Below are 21,856 nucleotides of genomic sequence, written 5' to 3'. Positions count from 1 at the left end.
TTCTGCTTTTATGGAGGTCACCTCTCTGGGATCCCACCCCTCCTCAGCTGAAGCTAAACCAAAGCAGTTGGTTTTCGTACTGTTGCAGATTTGGCAAATTACAAACTCTAAAAGAAGAGAACAATAGCACTTCACGTCCTTATTTTATGTCCTCTATCATCCCTTTCCTGGAGAAAGCAAGGGGATATCTGGACTTCTGGGGAGCATCCAGATGAGCATTGACACTTCCGCCCCCGACAAGTAGCAGTGCCACACTTGGTGCCACTGCTACTTGTCCCTGGGGAATGCATGTGCCATGTGTGCTCTGACACGTGGCAGATTACCTTGGCTGGGGTAGGGATGGCTGGGGCCAGTAGCTGTGCTGGTCTCAGCAGCCTTACCTGGGGGCCTCCCAGGGCTGCAGCCATGGCAGGAAGCCTGGCTGGTAGCCAAAGCATGGCTCCAGCTGGCCAAGCTCTGGTTTTGGGTGGCAAGTGCTGCTGCCACATGTATCACCCTGCTTTTTTTCAGCTTGGGTTTTCTTGTCCCTGGGATCTCCCAGGGCTACCTCCCCACCCAAAGCACTGTAAGGTAGCAATGTGGAAATGCCTGTATATCTGGTATGTGGTGCCACAGATTGGTCTGCAGCACCACATACCGCACAGTTGCACTCATCTGAATACGACCCTGTGTTTTACACCAGTGTTTCTCAACCCATGGGCCATGAACCCAAAGTAGGTTGCAAGAATGTATAAACGGGTTTCAAACAAATTTTGAAAACGGAGTGACAAACTTTAAAAATGGATTCTCCTTTAAAGGAGAAAAACATGAGAAACCATGGCTTTTCCCTTACAGGCCGACAGAGTTTCAGCCTACAAGGGGCTGCTTGGGGCCCCCCATGCCCCATGCCGCCCCCCCATTCCCCACACACCCGCTCCCTGCCTCACACACTGGGGGACTGCGGTCTGGGGGTGTGGGGAAGTGGGTTGGGAGTAAAGGGCACTGGGTCAGGACTGACTTCCAGATGGGTCCTGGTACAAAAAAGGCTGAGAACTGTTGGTTTAGACCCCTGAGGGTCATGAATGTGATTTTATTTTTCTAGTTTATTTACCAGCATATGCATAAGTTTTGTTCTCTTTTAGGTTTGTACATGTCTGTCCAGAGAAAGCAATCACAAGTGCCTGTTATGTAATGACTACCCACCCTGAATAAAAGACAAACTCAAGCAGCAGGTTTGCAGTTTGAATTGGAGAGTTAGAACTTTAGCATGTTTGAGATTAAGTGGTAACCAGATCAAGAAATTCATAATACGTGATTTTTTAACAATCCCACAATGACTCTAGAATTGTTGCAGTATGGTTAGAAATTGTTATATTTTAATAACATAAACCTAACAAAAGCAGTCCTATTTTAGAACTACTGATTTGGTGTTTTGTTATGGGAGCTTGTAAAAGAGGAGCTATACCAGTTATTTATCATTTGAGGTATGCTTATTATAGTAAGTAATGCTGCTCAACTAACCCATAAACCATGACAGAACCTTCAAACGATCAAGTTTCCTGCAACAGGACAGGAAGCTGCATTCCTATGTATGCTGACTCAAGAAATCCCAAACTGTCCTGGGCTTGCCTTTCCCTTTACACAGAATGTTGCACTCCTGAAATCAAGGGGCATGTCCACATGCACAAGCATGTGCATTTTCAGCAGTGGTGCAGATTTGAGCCTGGGCTTTTTGCCTTGGCACACGTGCTCAGACATGCACTTTGTTGTGGAGAAAATTGTGCCACTTGGGGCCTCCCGGATCTGCAGCCAAGGGAAGCTAGAGCCCAGGGTCAGCACCTCTGCTGTCCCCAGAAATATAAACAGCTGCCCTGGCCCGGCCCCATCTGTACAAAAAGCTGCCCTGGCAAGTAGCTCAGGGCTACTTGCTCTCAGGAGCTTCTGGGGCCCAGCCACTTGGTACCTGGGGACACTACACCTTGTGCCAGCTGGACTGCTGCAGCAGCATCCCAAATCCATTTTTAAAAATACCCCAAATCCATGTTTTTCCACAATTAAAACAAAAGACCACCTATACACACACACAAACATATCTATCTAGAGACAGAGAGAGAGAGACAGTGATCAGTTGGGCGATTCTTTGTTGGTATATTTGCAATGTGGAAGCCTACCAGTGTCTCTATCATCATGATAAAATAAATTCTAAATACCTATATGTGTTGATGTGTACTTTTGGTTTTCTTCGCACATGTTGGGTATGTGATGGGGGGATGTGGTATTTGCAGGAAGGGGGTGGGAAGGGGTATGGGGGAAGGTCAGTGGGTGTGTGTGGAGGGATGTGGGTTGATGTGTGGGTAGGTGTGGGGCAATTGCTGGGGTGGGGGGACTGTGGGTTTGGGGGACCTTGTGGCGGGGCTGCTCAGGAGGGGTGGGTCCCCTGGTCCCCACAGGGTGCAGACCCCCACACACAGCACATGGAATGTCCCCCTCCCGGGTCTCAGCTCCCCCACAGAAGGCCACAGCTCCTCTCCTGCACAGGGCCCCAGCCCCCCTGCCCAGGGTCCCAGCTCCCCCCAGGAGGGCCACAGCCCAGCCACCCAGGGTCCAAGGCACCCTGGAGGGCCACAGCCCCCCCCCCCCACAAAGGGTCCCAGGCAGGGGCCCTGTGGGGGGTAGGGGCTGTGGCAGTCCAGGGTGGAGTTGGGGCCCTGTGAGGGGGAGCATTCCATGTACTGTGTTGGGGGCGTGCACCCTGTGGGGGCCAGAGGACCTACTGCCCTCCTGAGCAGCCCCCCCACAAGGTCTCCCACACCCACAGTCCCGCCAGCAATTGCCCCACACCTACCCACATCCTTCCACACACACACACACCTTCCCCCATACCCCTTCCCACCCCCTTACTGCAAACACCACATCCCCCATCACACAACCATCATGTGCAAAGAAAACCAAAAGTACACATCAACACATATAAACATTTAGAATTTATTTTATCATGATGGTAGAGACACTGGTAGACTTCCACATTGCTTTAACATTGTAAATATACAATATATATACAATATACCTCCCCTCAGTGGGAGTGGCACGCGGCAGGACTTGGGCCAGCCCTGTGTGGCTCACTAGTCTGGCTTTGCACCGGAGCAGGTCACATGGCTCCGGGAGGCATGGGTCTTGTGTGTGCCTCCTGCAGCCCTGCAACCCACTCCAGTGCAAAGCCGGACTAGTGAGCTGCACGGGCTGGGCCAGGTCCTCACCCCCTGCAGCCCTGGGGACATCCCCCCGCCACTCTCCAACCTCTCCCTCCACATTTCCCTGACACCCCTCACCCACCCATCCCCATGAACCCCCACTTACCTTGGACAGTACTGGGGGCTGGAGGCAGGAGGAGAACCAAAGAGATGCTCTGGCTGACACCAGAGCATCTCTTTTGGATGACTGACTCCATGGCACAGTCTGGGACCATGCCTTGCTCCACTCTTCTGCAGAGCAGTTTTTTTTATTCCTGTACGTGCCTCTTGCCCTGCCTCAAAGGGGTTTGAGACGCGGCAAGATACACATGCATGCTCATCTGGATGCACCCAAGGATTTTCTTTGGCCAAGAGTACCCACACTCTCTGCCTTCAACTCTTCAGCTTCTCCTGATTGGACAGACGCCTACCTGGATTCCTGACCTTGGTCCCATTTTTGTTTCCTTGCAGACCTCCTGACATTTGTAGGACATTCTGTGGAGCAGAACAGAGTTCACATTAGGCTTTAGGGTTTTTTTGGTTTGTTTGTTTGGGGAGGTGTTTTGGTAACTGACTACAGTCAGCAGCAGGCCCTATGGGCTACAAAAAACTCCACAGGGAGACAAAGCTGCCAAATGGGAACAAGAATTAAGTCTTGGGAGAATAAGAGATGATGCCGAGAAACTGAGCAGACAGGGACCATATAGAATTCCTAAATTCCAAAGGATTCTCTATTTCCTGTTCCTCTGTCTAACTCTCATTGCTTTTCAGTGGGACAACACTAAAATAATCCAGGAGTGGCCAACCTGTGGATTGCATGCTCCTAGTGGCACAGGCAGCCTCTGTGTGTGGCACATAGCAGACTAGGAAGGGGACGGGTAGCATAGTCACAGGGCAGGGAGTATAAAGCAAATCAGCAGATCAGGCAGGGGTCACAGGGCAGGAGGCAGAAAGTGGAGCATCTGATTGGGAAGCAGATCAGAGTGGCACTTGAGATTTGTGACACACCTGCAAAAAAGATGGGTCTCCACTGGAATAATGTATGACATTGGTTATGAAATAATTTCTATAAGCTGGCAGAATCTGTTTATAACCCAGGGTGATATTCATTTGAGGGTTTTTAAGAAATAAGGCGTGAACTAGCAAAAATACAGATGATGTATCAGTATCTTAGCCCTAGAAACAGTAGCAGTTCATGAAGACTAGAAAGTTGATACTATGATACTAAACTGAAAAATTAGTTTCATGATTTATCCAAGGAATTTTAGATAGTTAAAGCTGATTTAAAATCTGGAAGAAATGATTTACATATTCAAGAGAGAACAGTGTAACATTTGGATAAATGTAATCTGATAGGATCAAATCAGCCTAGCTTCTGAAAGAGAAAAGTCCTGTTTTCCTAACCTCTTAGGTTTTTTTGAAAAGTTGGCTTAGTGTTTTCACCTACAGCAACCTATACACCCTATGTTCAAGACATTTACTAAAATAATGATTAAGGTCAGTAGAACGATTAAAATGTGGCTGAGAAATTTACAAGAAAAGCTGAGCTGAATCTTATTGAAGAGAAAGTCACACTTATTTTGATATGAAATACGAATGGATTGATAAACACACACAATTACTTTAGTACTTGAATTTTTCTAAATTATTTTAAATACAGATAGCCAATGTTGTGTTTAATTAGGTTTATGTGTTGAAACCATGGGCTCTCATGACCAATATTGTCTTTGTTGTCTCCCTGTATTCCCCTTTTTGTCTGTATCCATCTGTTCCTGGCTTATAATGCTAGTTTTTAGGGTAGGGATGATCCTTTTGTTCTGTTTGTACAGTGTGTAGCACAATGGCAGGTGCTTCCATGTGCTACAATAATGTAAGCAGTAAACAACAAAGGTTTACCCATTAGCATATGCTACCCAGCAGTTTTCCAGGGTGTCTGTGTGTTCATAAAGCAGGAAGAAGGCACTTATTAATTTATTCATTTGTTTTCCTTTTTGAATAAAATACTTTCTCATAACCATACCCAAAGAAGGAAGCAACACCTCTTGGCAAACACAATTATATTAAGTGCATTTGCTGGAAATGTTTGCACTGTGTTGTTGAAAAATTAATATATTTTAAGGTGAGTTGTGACTGATAAAGTTCTCTGAATACTTCCATTAGATACACCATGGATGCTTACTCAGAAATTTCTGCATCAAGCCCACAGTTTCAGATTCAACTAGTAGAATGATTCAATCTTGACTTATAGCTGTGAAGAAAAGAAGAATTTACCACGTAAGAACAATCCCCAAGTAAGGTATTTAAAATTACTGGCTGTATATAAATATGTAGAGTAGAACAGTTTTCTGGTTGTATGATTTGGAGTGGTAGATGAAGCTGTTTGGTTCATGAGAGGTAGATTGGATTATTGCCCCTTGAAGACATTTCAAAAAATTTAGTTGGCACAATTTGTTTTATTCCAATGGTAAAATAAAAAGTGTTGAAGATATACTCGTGTGAACCCCAGGGTAAGTATTATCTCCCAGAGAATTTTGCAGTATCAGTAAACAGAACCATTCCAACCTCCTTTTCAAATCTTAAAATCCAGAAGCCCCAAACAATATTTCCAGCAAGTTATTGCTGGTATCTAATTCAATTTTTCATTGCAGATGTAAGCTATTAATGTGTGACCACATTTGTGTGATGCTTATCTGCATATCTCTATTGGTATGCATGGTCCGATAGTTAGAATCTAGTTCTCTTATTTGCACCTCCACATTGGTATCCATGGTTGAAGAAATGACAATGGCAGCAATAGAGCAGTGTCCCCAAGTGGACCAGTGACAGCAGTGGCAGAATACCCCTCCTCCCCCCTTCTCTCCCCACCCAGCATTAGTGGAGTGATGGGAAAAATTAGGGCTAGTAAATACACTGGCTCTACTAGCTGCCAAGTTGACCCCACATGAAACTAAGAGAGAACCCTGGCCTTGATGGTGATGAACTAGTCATAGTTTACTGAGTTGGGCTACTGACCAAGACTGCTTGTTTGTCCCATTTTCCTCCCCCCTTTAATAAATCTTGTTTATAGTTTAATACTGCTTGTGAGTGGGGAAGTTTATTCACACTGGAACACCAAAGTAGCATTTATTTTCTTAGTTTTCTGGGTGGTGGCTTGAGCCAGGATAGAAAATGTGTACAAAACCCTTAAAGTGATTTTGGCCCTTGTTACAGCCATCCAGTGTCTGGCAGAATGGTAACACATAAAAGGTTCCTTTTAAATCAAAATGATATTCTGTTGGTAAGCTACTCTAGATCTCAATTGTATTAAAAAGCAACAATATTTATATGGGTGTAGGTTGCAGCCATGTTGGTCTAAGGACATAGGCACACAAGGTTTCATAGTTTCATAGTTTCATAGTAGGTAGGGTCGGAAGGGACCTGAGCAGATCATCTAGTCCGACCCCCTGCCATGGCACGAAAGAATACTGGGGTCAAATGACCCCAGCAAGATGTTCATCTAACCTCCTCTTAAACACCACCAAGGTAGGAGCCTGCACCACTTCTCTTGGAAGCTGGTTCCAGACCCTAGCCGCCCTGACTGTGAAGTAGTGCCTCCTGATAGCTAACCTAAATCTACCCTCTGCCAGCTTGTGACCGTTATTCCTGGTCACTCCTGGCAGTGCTCGGGGAAACGGTGACTCCCCCAATGCCTGCTGGTCCCCTCTGACTAGTTTATAACAGGCCACCAGATCCCCCCTCAGCCTTCTCTTTTGGAGGCTGAACAGGTTCAGGTCCCACAGCCTGTCCTCATAGGGCCTGCCCTGTTGTCCCCTGATCATACGAGTGGCCCTCCTCTGGACCCTCTCCATGCTGTCGACATCCCTCTTGAAGTGCGGCGCCCAGAATTGGACGCAGTACTCCAGCTGCGGCCTGACCAGTGCCGCATAGAGGGGGACGATCACCTCCTTGGACCTGCTCGAGATGCAAATGTGGATGCATGCCAAGGTGTGGCTGGCCTTCCTGACTGCCTCTCCACGCTGCCGGCCCATGTTCATCTTGGAGTCAATGATGACCCCCAGATCCCTTTCCGCCTCCGTGCTGATAAGAGGGGAGTTCCCCAACCTGTAGGTATGGTGCCGGTTGTTCCTCCCGAGGCGCATCACCTTGCACTTGTCTGTGTTGAAACCCATCCTATTCTCGTCCGCCCACCCTTGTAACCTGTCGAGGTCTGATTGTAGCCTGTTGCATCCTTCCAATGTACCCACATGCCCCCACATCTTAGTGTCATCAGCAAATTTGAACAGGGTGCTTTTTACCCCCTCATCCAAATCGCTGATGAAGATGTTGAACAGTGCGGGCCCAAGGACCTAGCCCTGCGGAACCCCACTGCCCACGTCCTTCCAGGTTGAGAAGGACCCATCCACTACCACCCTCTGGGTGCGGCCCGCCAGCCAGTTGGCGACTCATTTGACTGTGTGGGTGTCTACACCACAGCCCCCCAGTTTCTTAATGAGAACAGGGTGAGAGACAGTGTCAAAAGCCTTCCGGAAGTCCAGGAAGATTATATCCACTGCTACCCCTGCGTCTAATGATCTGGTGATTTGATCGTAAAAGGCCACCAGGTTGGTCTGACAGGATCTTCCACTGATGAACCCATGTTGGTTGCCCCTAAGCATGCAGTCTCCTGCTGGCCCCTCCTGGATGTGTGCCAGCATAATTTTCTCGAACAGCTTGCCTAGGATCGAGGTGAGACTAACCGGCCTATAGTTTCCCGGGTCCTCCTTCCTGCCTTTTTTGAAGATGGGGACCACGTTGGCCCTCTTCCAGTCCTCCGGTACCTCACCAGAGCACCACGAGTGCTCATAAAGCCGTGCCAGGGGACTTGCAATGACCCTGGCCAGTTCCTTTAGAACTCTAGGGTGGAGATCATCCGGGCAGGCTGACTTGAATACGTCCAACCCCTCCAGAAGCTCCATAACTAAATCCTCACTAACCCGTGGCCCAGGTGTGCCTCCCCCGGGGCCCGAGGGGGGCCCAGCAGGGAGGTGGCTGTATGGTCCCTAGTTAGGAAGACGGAGGCAAAGAAATCGTTAAACATGTTAGCTTTGCCGTGTGGTGTGACGACCAAGTTACCCATGTTGTCCTGCAAGGGCCCCACATTACCCGGGACCTTCCTTTTTACCCCCTGTGTATTTAAACAAAGACTTCTTATTGTCCTTAATCTGGGAAGCTAGCCCCAGTTCCATCTCTGCCTTGGCCTTCCTAACTGCCCCCCTACATCCCCGAGCAACTACAGAATAGTCCTCCCTGGTGATGACCCCTGCTTTCCACTGGGTATAAGCCTCCTTTTAAACAAGGAGACATTCCCGGATGCTTTTGGTGAGACACAGAGGCTTGTGTGCTCTCCTGCTCCCTTTGATCCTCGTTGGGATTACCTTCCTTTGGGCTTGGAGGATCGTCTCCTTAAGGAGCGACCACTCTCCTTGGACACCTGGCTCCCCTCCCCCCCGGGACCTCAGCGCTTCTCCAACTATCCTCCTTATCTCGTTGAAGTCTGCCCTCCTAAAATCTAGGGCTGCTGCCTTACTGCATGCCTTTGCCACCTTGCGCTGGATGGTGAGTTCCAGCAGGCAATGATTGCTGTCGCCCAGGTGGTCGAGCACTCGCAGCCCCCTCACCAGGTCATCGCCTGTGACCAGCACTAGGTCCAACAAGGCATCCCCCCTGGTGGGGCTGTGCACCTCCTGGGTTAGATGGAGGTCCTGCACTCTGGCCAGGAACCTATGGGAGCATTCAGACCTGGCTGACTGCTCTTCCCAGCAGATGTCCGGGAAATTCAGGTCCTCCATGACAACCACATCCTTAGCCTTCACTACCTCAGTGAGCTGACCCAAAAATTCCTGGTCAAGCTCTTCACGCTGGTTGGGAGGTCTGTAGTAGACTCCCACCGTTAAGTCCCTTTCCCATCGACTGCCTTGTACTCTAACCCAAAGCACTTCAGAGTGCCCCTCCCCTGGCTCCTTGCTAATTAACGAGGATGTGTATTCCTCCTTAATATAGAGCGCCACGCCCCCACCCCTCTTTCCTATCCTGTCCCTCCTATACAGCCTATAGCCCTTGACATTGACCGCCCAATCATGCGTTTCATCCCACCACGTTTCTGTAATCCCCATTATGTCCGGGCTGGTGTCAGCCAGCAGGAGGGTGAGTTCCTTCTGCTTGTTGCCCATACTACGAGCATTTGTGTAGAGGCATTTGAGGCCTCCCGTGGGTGTGTGTACTGACCCCCTAGTCCCAACATTACCCTGGCCCCCTCTCTTACCTGTTTGATTGTTTCGCTCATCGGTCTGGGCTGGGCTGTAGTTGTGGGTGCTGTTTGGTCTGGCAGTCTGATACTTCCTCCGCCCTCATCTTCCCCTTCCCCCGATGAGCCTAGTTTAAAGCCCGCTGGAGGAGGTCCGCCAACCTAGAAGGAGGTTCTTTGGCTGAATCTGATATCTTTTATTAGAACAGCTTAAATAGTTGGAAAATAATTTTTAAGCAAGCTTTCAGGTTCAAAAACCCTTCGTCAGGCTTAGGAAGTTTCAGCAGTTGGTGTGTGTTCCTCCTGGATGGAATGAAAAGTAAAGAAACCTGAGGCTGGGCTGGTATCCATACAAGATAGGCAGTCAGTGAAGATGTAGATTGAGGAGTCAATGGGTGAGAGACAGGCTGCATACCAGCCCAGCCTCAGGTTTCTTTACTTTTCATTCCATCCAGGAAGAGCACACACCAACTACTGAAATTTCCTTAGCCTGACAAAGGGTTTTTGAACCCGAAAGCTTGCTTAAAAATTGTTTTCCAACTATTTAAGCTGTTCTAATAAAAGATATCAGATTCAGCCAAGGAACCTTGTCTGACAATATTTATATTTCACTTATTAGAGTATTTCAGTGTAAACACTCAAAGCAATATACATTATTATACAAACTCTCACACTCATCCAACATTATAAACGACCACTGAATCCATAAATGGGCTCACATATACCATATTTCCAGGAATTTAAGATGACCCTGAATATAAGACAACCCCCCCAAGAATTAGATTATATACATGGAAAATGTATACATCTGCTATCATTTTCTAATTATAGAATCTAATTATTGAAAATGATTAAATTCCATACATTCTAACTGTCTGCAAGTGGGCAAACAGTGGGTGGCAGCAGGTGATATAGGGAGGTCAAGTAGTTTGCCTGCTTCTGCTTGTCTCCATCCCCCTCCACTCCCGCTAGTCTCTGCTCCCCCCCTCCATGCCTCTGCTTCCTTCTCCCTCTCCTCCCATTCTCTTCTCCTCTCCCCCGCCTTACCCTTGTTCCATACGTCTTCTAGCCTGGTGCACTGAGCATGGCCCCAGCCCAGCCCAGCCCAGCCCAGCTCAGCCCAGCCCAGCCCATGTAGCAGCCATGTGGGCTGTATGCAGATGTTACCAGCTGGGCTGGGATCAGGCTCAGTGCCTCAGGCTGCAGGTGGATGGAGCTTGCTAGTACACAGCAAAGGTAAGGAGTGCAGGGGGCAAGCAGGAGACCAGAGGCTGCATGTGGGGGGGCAGATGTAGGGAAGAGGCTATAGAAGGGAGATGGTGGAGTGTGAGGTCAGTGGTGGGGGGGCGGGGGGCAGGGAGGGGAGGAGAGAGGAGAGGGGAGTAGAGAGCAGCTGCAGCTATGACTTTGACCCTAGGTAGGGGCTGGAGACTGAGCTGCAGCAGCTGCCTGCCCCACCTCACCTACACAGTTCTAAGATGAAGGATTCCCCCCGCTCCCATGCTAAACAGGGAGGGGAAACCTCGTCTTAGTATCAAGGAAATACGGTAAATGACAAATAGTTATAATGGAAAACAAATCAAGTTATGTAAAGATAACATATATATATCAGATAAATTCAAGTGAATGGAGAAAGAAAGAGAAAAAGTATTTTGTGTATCACAGAGGTGAGTCCCAGTGAGATCAGACAGGGAGCAACAGTGCAACCATCTTTATTATATGAACAGAAGGATTCACTGAATGCTTTTCAAAAATAATAGCAGGCAACAACAAGAGGCAAATACAGTACAGAATACCCCCAGAAGTACATACACAGAAATCTAACACTCAATACATAACACCCCTCTATCCTAGTTACTGTAGTCCTTTAAATACTTGCATAGGACAGTGACTTTTCTTGGATGACCTGATTCAGGGTTTGGAGTCTCATCTGAAAGGACATCAGGTTCTTTTTGCTTTTCTTGAGTTCCTTGGCAGTATTTGACAGGTTTGAAACAGAAGCTGGTGAAAAACTGGACTTGTTGGTGGCATGATGTCTTCTGGAACTGTAGATAGTACATCATCTGGAACTCCCCCCTGCATCTGGTCAACATGTGTGCAGTGTCTTACCATCTGGATTCTTGGCCTTCTATGACACTGGTCCTGTAGGTTTAAGGACACGCTCTAGATGACAATCAATCTCTGCATCAAATCAATCTCTGCATCAGTCTTTGGACAGAGGGCAAAAGAAGGTTTCATTCAAATTGGTGCCATGGTTGGATCCAATGCAAATGAAACTGGAACACACCTGTCCCTTTTTCAAAAACTTTGCTCTATATATTCAGGATGGCTTGAATGTGTGTTGCAGTGCTATACATTCTTGTTAACTTTGGCAGTTATGAGGAAGAGGATCCCTTGATGCTTCCCACAATGGTTGTTGATGTAACATTTGTCCTTCAGGTCAGCTGTTTGTTTATTGTTGTTGACAAGTGCTGCTTCACATGGAAAAACAGATCAAAATAACTTGTGGGCTGGATGAAGTGGGCATCACTGACCTGGAGGAATTTTGTTAAACTGAACAAGATCTACTTCTCAGGCTACTTTGCAATTCTTTGCAACTTCTCCTTTCCTTATTGGTAATGAGGTATGATTTAAGGTGATAAGGTAGTGGGCAGAGTTCCAGTCAAATTTCCCTAAGAAGAGATTCCTGCAGGTCTACTACAGGGGCAGTTTCTTCCTGTCACAAAGGCTCGGTGGCTAGCCAGAATTTAGCTCAGTTCTGATGGAATGGGATTCGTTCCCTAGAGGCATAGCATGGCTGAGATCATTTGGGGGTGGACAGAATTAGAAGACATAGATTTTTGAGGAGGAGCAGGGTAGTGAGGCTGGAAGACAGGGCTGAGTTCAATGGGAACTCAATGAGAAAAGGGGAACCTGTTGCCCTTATACGTTTTTCAGACACTGCCAGTTTTCAATATCTCCCTCTTATCTTTTCCTCACCCCAGCATTATTGGATTTATAAAGCATCTACAACAGAAAGACAGTGCAATAGCTATTTGCAAAGGAACTTACCAGCACCAAGGTGGAAGCAAAACCCAAGGAGTGTACTTAAGTCAGGGTGACTGGATAATCTCCCTCCCGGATTCTGAAAGAACTAACACATGAAATTACCCAATGTCTGTCTGTCTTTGACAAGAAAGCTGACTTTCTTCCGAAAGAAAATCCAGTTCCCAAAGAATTCACTAAAGCATTTGATACAGCGTCACCGGGAATGCTGTCTAAACTGGAAAACATAGGTATTTGTAGACGATTTATAAGGTGGGTAAAAAGAGTTTGTTCCAGGAAAGATGGCAGTCAGGGCTGTTCCAAGGGTAATTGGCACCCTTTGTACCTCAGCGCCCCACCACTTCCATTGTAGGGGAAAATAAGAAGTCTAGAATGAGCTTCTAACTCTGAGGTCTTTCCAGAGGTCTTTCTCCCCTTACTGAACCAAAGGTCTTAGACTAAGGTGGAGCTGTAGCTGGCCAGGGCTCTTATTTAGAATGCTGGTCCTGTTATTTTGTTCTGCATCTAATTTTAGTGCCCCCCAAATTTTGGTGCCCTAGGCAACTGCCTAGTTCACCTAATGGTTGGACTGGCCCTGATGGTAGTCATTATTCAAAAGCGAGGTATCAGGCTGGGTTATTAGCAGTCTTCTACAAAGATAGACTTGGGGCTAAACTTAATACTTTCATGGCATAAATATAAGGAGACTGCTGATGAAATTTGCTGATGACCCAAAGTAGGGAGGCATCATCACTAGGAAGACTGGGTTATCAGCCAGGACTTCAGACAAAACTGAAGGTCTTTGAGGACTGAAGTAATAGAAATGGGATGAAATTCAATAGAAAAAATGTAAATAACCAACAAAAATATCTGCTATCAGCTGCAACTGATCAGTTGGAAAGAACTGAGGTAGAAAGAACTGGATGTACAAGCCAATAATAGGATGACTTAGAGGTATCAATATGATGTAGTTCTTAAAAAGGCAAATGCTATGCTGGGCTGCAACAAGTATTTTTAGGAATGAGAGAAAGACACTTCTTAGACCTCATCTGAAACACTGGATATTGTTCTGGCTCTCATGTTCAAGAAAGATAAACTGAAACTGGAACAGGTATAGAGAAATGCTACTAGGACAATCAAACTTCCCATTTTTAGAGATAAATAAAGCACTATTCCAGTGTAGAAACCTACCTGTCTGCAATACAAAACTACAAACAACAAGAGGCCATTACTAGACTGATATTCACTTTAATGAGATCTGCAAGTCATCATGGGCTGGCGGTACCAGGCCTCATATTCAGACAGGATATATTCTTGCAGAAAAAAAAGAAATAGAACTTAAATTACTATTTGTGGTCCAGTTTATTCTTAAATAGATAAGAGGAAATTGGATTTCTCCATTAGTGGAAAATATTAAATAATGTGCTAATGGAGAGAAAATGATGTAGCTTTTCTCTAACGACTTGTAGCCCTCTCATATAATCCTTAGGCCAGAGGTTGGCCTGTGGCCAGAACTGGACCACAAGAGGGGTAGATTCACCCTGTGAGGTCCAATCCAGCCTGGGGCTTCATGAGGAGTCATGTAGCACATAGCTGCATCATGCTACCTGTCCCCTTGTCACTATTTTCTTCTTCAGTCATCCCTGTTCCTCTCTTGTGCCTGTGCTTGCCCTCACTGTGGAGGGGTTGGGGATTGGCAGTGAGGATAAGTGCAAGTGGCTTGGCACTCTGGAAGGCAGCATTTTATGGCTTGCAGCAGGAAGCCAGGTCTCAAGGTCTGGCCCATGGTAGCAAAAGGTTACCAATCCCTGCTTCGGGTGTATTCGCATTGCTTGGTCAAAGAATAAGGGTCAAAATCAAATATATTACCCCTATTTTATTTTGCTATTATACATTGTTTCACTTTATCTTTTTTCTTTTATCATAATACATTCTGTTGGTTTTTTAATTATGATTGAACTGGTAGAATATATAAGCTTATTGAATGCTTTTAGCAAAAACCACACCTTAGATAAGTTTATTATTATATATGAAATTATAGTTCATTTTAGTGAATACCTATGTTGCAAAATCTGTAAATAAACTACAGGGCAGTTGGGGTTATGGAGAGTCTGCCTTATAAGAGGAGACTAAAAAGCTTGGCAGATCAAAGGCTGAAAAGAGATATGATTATTGTTTGTGAATGTATCATGGGGGGAAAAAAGAACAGAAGGAAAAAAATACTGTTTAAGCTCAAGGATGATGTTGGCATAAGAAAAGATGAGTATGAAATTGTCATAAATATAAGCTGGAAAACAGAGTAGGGTTTCTAATCATTATAGCACTGGTTTTCAACCCTTTTAGATTCAAGGCATCCCTTGTCAGACTCAAGGAACCCTTCAGAAGATGCCAGCTCTTAGTTTTCACACATTTTTGAATACAGAAAAATAACAGAGCATTTTTTTCTGTTGCAAAGAACTCAGAAAGACCACAAGTCAGAATGGTTTTCACATAGACTCCTATGTGAAATTTCTGGGTTCATCTTGTGACTCATGCTTGCCTACCTCATAATGCTAACATTGGCATTCTCAAAAAGGTCTCAGGGAATCCCAGGGTACCATGGTACCTCGGCTGAGAATCACTGCATTGAAGTAATCAGGTTCTGGGACAGCTATCTAATGGTGGTAGGACTACTACATACCTACCTGTTTTAGATGGAGCTTAATACATTTCTGAAGGAGATGATAGGACATGGTGGCTACAGTAACAGAACTGGAATTGGTGACCCACAAAGTCCTTTCTACTGCCATCTTCCCATTTTTTTTGTACCTAGGGGTCTTAGAACAGAACTGGGATATTTTTGTGTTGTTGTTGAGTTACACCAACAGTTCATTTTGGTCTGTTCAAAAGGGTTTAACTAAGATATAGCCCTGTTTTAACTTTTTCCCTTTTTGAAGACACTGTTTCCATGCCTTTTTTTCCAAGTTATAGAATGAATTGCTACTTATATTTATTGATGTCATTTTGTAATAATTTAACATTCAGTTTCAAGTACTAGAATGGTATTATGCATTATGAATATCTACAAACAGGCAAATATTTTAAGTTGCTACGGCAGACAAGATTCTTTGGGTAAATCTGATATCTTTTATTAGACCAACTCAGATAGTTGGAAAAATTCTTCTTAGCTAAGGAGCATCCATGGGTAAAGATGGTTTATATTTCAGGAAAGAGTCAACAGGCACATCTACAAAGATGCTACTGTGCAGTAGCCACTGGCAGGCATTAACTGTGACATGACACTACTGCACACATTATTAAGAGAGGAAAATTTTTCTATTAAATGGTTAATGAAACTAGGAAGACAAAACATGCTTTCAAAAAGAACAAATTGTGCTTGGTAATATTCTTTGATGGGATTACAAAACTAGTGGTTGAAAAGACTGGAAATGCAGAAGATGTGAATAATGAATGTGATTACAGTGAAGCATTTCATATGGTTTCACAAAATATTACTTAAAATACTTCAATTTTGGAAAACCCAGGTAAGATTATTTTAACTAGTAAAATTATTCATTATAAATTTAGCATATTTGCTGTTCCCGGATTACTTCTTATTTTCCTTAATGTAACTGCAAAATAGTTGAAGATCCTGCAAAATGGTAGGTCTTCTTTACACTGTTTGTGTGCACATGTGATGTCCTCCCTATTGCGCATACCTTGGAGGTCTTATGGAGGTCATCAAGGAGCTAATGGGCCAGATCAATTTTTTATTCTTATTCTTTGGATTACACCATGATTATGTATAATGGCTTTAAATTAGCTGAGTCGGCCACCTGTTATTTACATTGGCATGGAGATACTCCCAATGGGCATTACAATGTAAGAATTGCCAATTAATGGGTCAAACCATAGGCTCATCTCACCCAGTCTCCTGCGTCACGCAGTAGCAGAGAGTGGATGCTGAAAGGGAGAGTGAACTGTGTATAACCAGAGGTTTTTCTACTGTTCCTTTCCCACTTGTAGCCTCTGGCAATTAAGGTCTAGGAAGTTCTAATTCAGAGGTGGTATTTCCTAACTCCCATGCTCAATAGGTACTGTTACCCCTTCCTCCAAGAATTTGTTCAGTCACTTTTTGAATCTGGCTAAACTGTCAGCTTCCACAACATCTGGTGGCAATGAGTTACACACTTTAATAACACCGTGTGTGAAAAAGAACTTCCTTTTGCCAGTTTTAAACTTACTACCTACTAGTTTCATTTTGTGACGCCTGGTTCTTGTATTGTGTGACAGAGTAAATAATAAATCCCTATTTACTTTCTCTTTGCTATTTAGTATTTTGTAAATCCTGTTCATGTCCCCCTCAAGCATCTCTTTTCTAAACTGAATAGACCTATCCTCTTTAGTTTCTCTTTATATGGAAGCCCCTCCATACCACTAACCATTCTTGTTGCCCTTTGTGAGTGGGGTGGTCAGTCGTATTCTCATCCCCCCTTTATACTTGTCTGCCATGACTTGGATAAAAAGCAAAAGGAAGAAGGTTAATGCTTTTTGTTGTTCTTGGATAGATTAATGCCACCCTGATGTCAAATGCTCACAGTGTAAGTTTTATTTCTGGCTTAACAGTGGTGAGATAACAATGTCCTTGCCAATGACTTCATTGGCAAAGTAGTCAGTGTTACAATCAGGAGATCTTCAGACTAGTTACTTTGTATGTGCTGGGTACGGATTCTTCGCCACTAATTATCTCATTAGCGGCATGCGCGCTCCACATCCTTCATTCTTCACGTGTGCGTGATCCAGAGAGTAGTCCCCTGTCATTCCCTCTCTCAATCTGTTTTCTCGCTTCCCATTTCCACACTCTCACTGGGATCCAGACTTGTGGTTAACCCCAATCCCCCTTTCTCTTGCTGAGGAGCACAATCCCTCCTCCTTAGAGGTCCCGTTGGATCCACTGCCCAGCGTCTCACACTTCCCCTGCATTCACTGGCACAGCGGGAGTTGCTGGCAGGCCAATCTCCTTCACCACTGACCTGCCATGTCTCTCAGGGATCTGCCTCTCGGCATACGTTTCAGGCCAGACATAAGGAAGAATTTCTTTACTATCCGAGCCCCTAAGGTCTGGAACAGCCTGCCGTCGGAGGTGGTTCAAGCACCTACATTGAACACCTTCAGGAAAAAATTGGATGCTTATCTTGCTGGGATCCTATGACCCCAGCTGACTTCCTGTCTTCGAGCAGGGGACTGGACTTGACCTTCCAAGGTCTCTTTCAGCCCTAATGTCTACGAAAACAATGAAATCTCTGTTCCTCCCACACTTATCAGCACAACAGGGTTCCCGGGAAGGCAAACCCCTTTGTCACTGACTTGCTGCATACTTCAGGAGCCTCACTCTTCTCAGAGATTTTTCATCTCTCCGGTAAGTCTCCCTCTTTTTTCTCTAGGAACATTGCTACTCCTCGCTCTTCCTTTTGGTGCCCGAAGGCAAAAAATCTTTCTCCTACTGCCATTTTTATGCCCCGTTCAGTGGGCTAATCACCCGGTTCTTTCCTAGGTGTGCAATCCTTTCCCCCTGGCAGGGTTCATTGTCGGGTCAATCTGGCCTGACCTTGTCTAAGTAATAGGGCTCTTGCCTGAGTCCCTGTTACACCCTTCTTTGGACCTCCTCTAGTTCTTTTGTATCCTTTTTGAGGTGTGGGGACCAAAACCGGGCACAGTATTTAAGGTGTGGTCACACCATGGATTTATAAAGGGGCATGATGATACTTTCCGTTTTGTTTACAATTCTATTCTTAATAATCTCTAAAATTTTGTTTGTCTTTTTGATGGCTGCTGAGCACTAAGCTGATGTTTCCAGTGAACTGTCGACAATGACTCCCAGGTCTCTTTCATGTATGGTAACAGCTGATGTATTGCCTATCATAGTGTGGGTATTGTGTGGTTTATTTTTGCCCAGGTGCATCACTTGACACTGATCTACATTAAATTTCAGTTGCCATTTAGTTGCCTATTTTCTCAGTTGTGCCAGATCCTTCTGTAGTTCTTCACAGTCCACCTTGGTCTTTACTACCTTGAATAATTTTGTGTTTTTCACAAATATGGCCACCTTGCTACTCATCCCCTTTCCCAGATCATTTATAAATATGTTAAACAGCTGGTTGCTGAGGGACCTCACTGTTTACTTTTCTTCATCCTGAAAACTGACCATTTATACTCACTCTTCACTTTCTATCTTTGAGCCAATTTTTAATCCATGAGTGGATGTTCCCTTTAATCCCATGACTACCTAACTTAATTAAGAGCCTCTGATGGGGGACCTTGTCAAGGCTTTTTGGAAGTCCAAATATACTGAGTTACTTGGATCATCCCAACCCACCTGCTTATTGACACCCCCAAAGAACCCTAGTAGGTTGGTGAAACATGATTTCCCTTTGACAAAATCATGTTGATTTTCCCCCAGTAAGCCATATTCATACACATGCTGAATAATTGAGGTTTTTTTTTAAATTATTGTTTCCACCAGTTTTCCAGGAATGGAAATTAGGCTCTCTGGCCTGTAGTTACCTGCGTTCCCTCTAGAGCCTTTTTTAAATATGGGGGTCACAATTGGCAGCCTTTCAGTCCTCTGGCGCTGAGGCTGCTTTTAGTCATAGGTTGCATACTACAGTTAAGAGCTCAGTGATTTCCAATATGAGCTCCTTCAGCATCCTAGGGTGAATGCCATCAGGTCCTGGTGATTTGCTACTGTTTAGTTTATCATTTTCCTTAGAACTTCATCTATTAAAATCTCAATTTGGGTCTTCTCCAATGACTTGTCCCTAGAGAGGAATGGATCTGGTGACAGAATCTCTCTAATTTTTTTCCACAGAGAATGCATTTAGTTTTTCAGCAATGGCCCTGTCATCCTTTAGTGCCCTTATTACACCTTTATCATGCAATGGACCAAATGACTCCCTGGTAGGACTTCAGTTTCTAATGTACTTAAGGAAACATTTATTGTTACCTTTTGTGTCTCTAGCAAGTTTTATTGCAGTTTTACATTTTACATTTGCTTTGCCAGTGTTTATGCTTTTTATTTTCTTCATTAGGACTTGGCTTCCACTTTTTGAAAGAAGCCTTTTTTCTGCTTATTGCCTCTGCAACTCTGCCATTAAACTATGCCGGTTTTCTTTTGTTTTGCTTTCCATTTCCATTTCCATTTCATTTTTATTGATTTGCAGTATGGATTTGCTCTCTGTGCTTTCATTTGCTATTTCTGTACTTCCAATATGGTGTTCTTAAGCAGTTCCTATGCTGCCTGAAAACTCCTCACCTCTTTCTCATTTCGGTGTAGTTTCCCTTTTTAAAGTCAAAGCCTACTGTGGTAGATTTTCTTGTCTCCCCTCCAACCTACATGTCAAACCCAACTGCATTGTGATCACTATTGCCAAGTGACTCAGTAACACTCCTTCACCAAATCCTGTGCACTACTGTGGACTAGGTCAAGAATGGTTTTTTCCCCTTGTAATATTTTATAGTATCAAGATATTTGGTCTCTGCATCCTGTCCTAATGTTAGATTGACCCAATCCAATCTACCTGTGGATCGTTGAAGTCTCCCATTATTACTGAGTTTCCTGCTGTCACAGCCTTCTGAACTCCCTTAACATTTCTAGTTCGCTGCTGCCACCCTGGTCTTGGGGTTGATAGCATATCTGTAGACATATTTTTTTTTCTGTATGAACTTGAGATTTGTATCCACAAAGATTTGATGGAACGTCTCTTGTCAGTTGTAAAATCTAACCAATTTGATTTGATGCGGTCTTTCATGTAGAGTGCCACTCCCACACCAGTATGGCCTCCTCTATCGTTCCTGTATAATTTGTATTCTGGTATTACAGCATCTCATTGATTTTCCTCATTCCATCATATTTTAGAGATACTTATTATGTCAAAATCATTATTTAGTGCTAAGCATTTCATCTCCCTCACCTTTGATCTTAGACTTCTAGCATTAGTATAAAAGCATGTATATTTTTTATTGTTGCATGATTGGCTTCTTGTGTGTAACCTTTTACTCATTAAAGGTTTTGGCTTGTGCCTGTCTTCTCCCTGTTTCTTATCCTCATTTTTCAGGTTTCACTGCTACAGGGTGTGTCAATCTGAGCTGTGTGCTGTTCTGCATCTGTTGTTTCCCCCCACATACTTTTAATTTAAAAGCTGTTCTACCTTCTTTTTAATGCTACGTACCAGCTGTTTGTTACCATAATTAAACTGCCTGTTTTTTATACCTCTTCCCATACTGGCCTTCATGTAGAGTGTGGTGCTCTAGTTGTATCCACCTACTAAATGGTCCTTTAGTAACTGCTATAAACTGGAACACATTAGAGTAGCCGCCAGGCCTCTAGATTTGTCATGAGAAACAGGGAGCTGTAACAGACTTTAAATTTCTTGCTTTGCAAACCAGAAACTCAGTAAAACAAACAAACAAACAAAAAATGGAGTGTAACAGGTGTGTCCCTTTCAGGTGGATGTAATTTCCTACTTATGTAGGCTATAGAGTGCTCTTCCTTTCCATCTCTCTGAACCAGCACTGCTCTAATAGCTACTTTTGATGCATCGTTCTGCACCTGGAACAGTTTATTAAAGTTTGATGTATATAGTAGGGGTTGTAAGCATAGTGCGTCCTTCACTGCTTGGAAAGCATCTTCCGCAGCTGGTGTCCATCTCACCTTGGTAGGAGCCCCCACCTTTACTATCTATGTCAAAGGCAATACCAACTCCACAAAGTGGGGTACAAACCTCCTATAATAATTGGCTAACCCCAAGAAAGCCTTCACTTGTCTTTTAGTATGAGGAGCTTGACATTTCTGCAAGGCCTCCACCTTGCTTAATAACAGTCTCATCCTTCCACTTCCTACTAGGAACCCCAGATATTATGTTTCCTTTTTCCCTATTGTGCATTTCTTTGGATTGGCTGTCAGCTCAGCCCTTCTCAAGTCTTGCACTACCGTTCTTAGTGCGGTGAGGTGTTTCTCCCAGTTTTCAGTGTAGATAACAATATCGTCTATGTAGGCTGCAGTGTAACCCCCATAGGGAGCCAAAACTCTGTCCATTAGATGTTGAAATGTAGCCGCAGCTCCATGTAATCCAAACAGCATGCACCAGAACTAGAAAAGACCCCAAGGGGTGGCGAATGCGGTCTTTTCTTGATCTTTGGGTGCCACTGGTATCTGCCAGTAACCTTTTGTCAGGTCTAAGGTAGAGATGTAGCAAGCTTGCCCAATGTCTTCTATCAGCTCGTCTATTCTTTGTATTGGGTAGGCATCAAACATAGCTACCACATTTACCCTCCAGAAATTGATACAGAGCTGAATTTTTCC

The sequence above is a fragment of the Crocodylus siamensis genome, chromosome 1, assembly GCF_052110815.1.
Source record: "Crocodylus siamensis isolate JL-2025a chromosome 1, ASM5211081v1, whole genome shotgun sequence".
NCBI lineage: Eukaryota > Metazoa > Chordata > Crocodylia > Crocodylidae > Crocodylus > Crocodylus siamensis.
The sequence above is the reverse complement of the archived record's forward strand: the minus strand, read 5'-3'. Positions refer to the sequence as shown.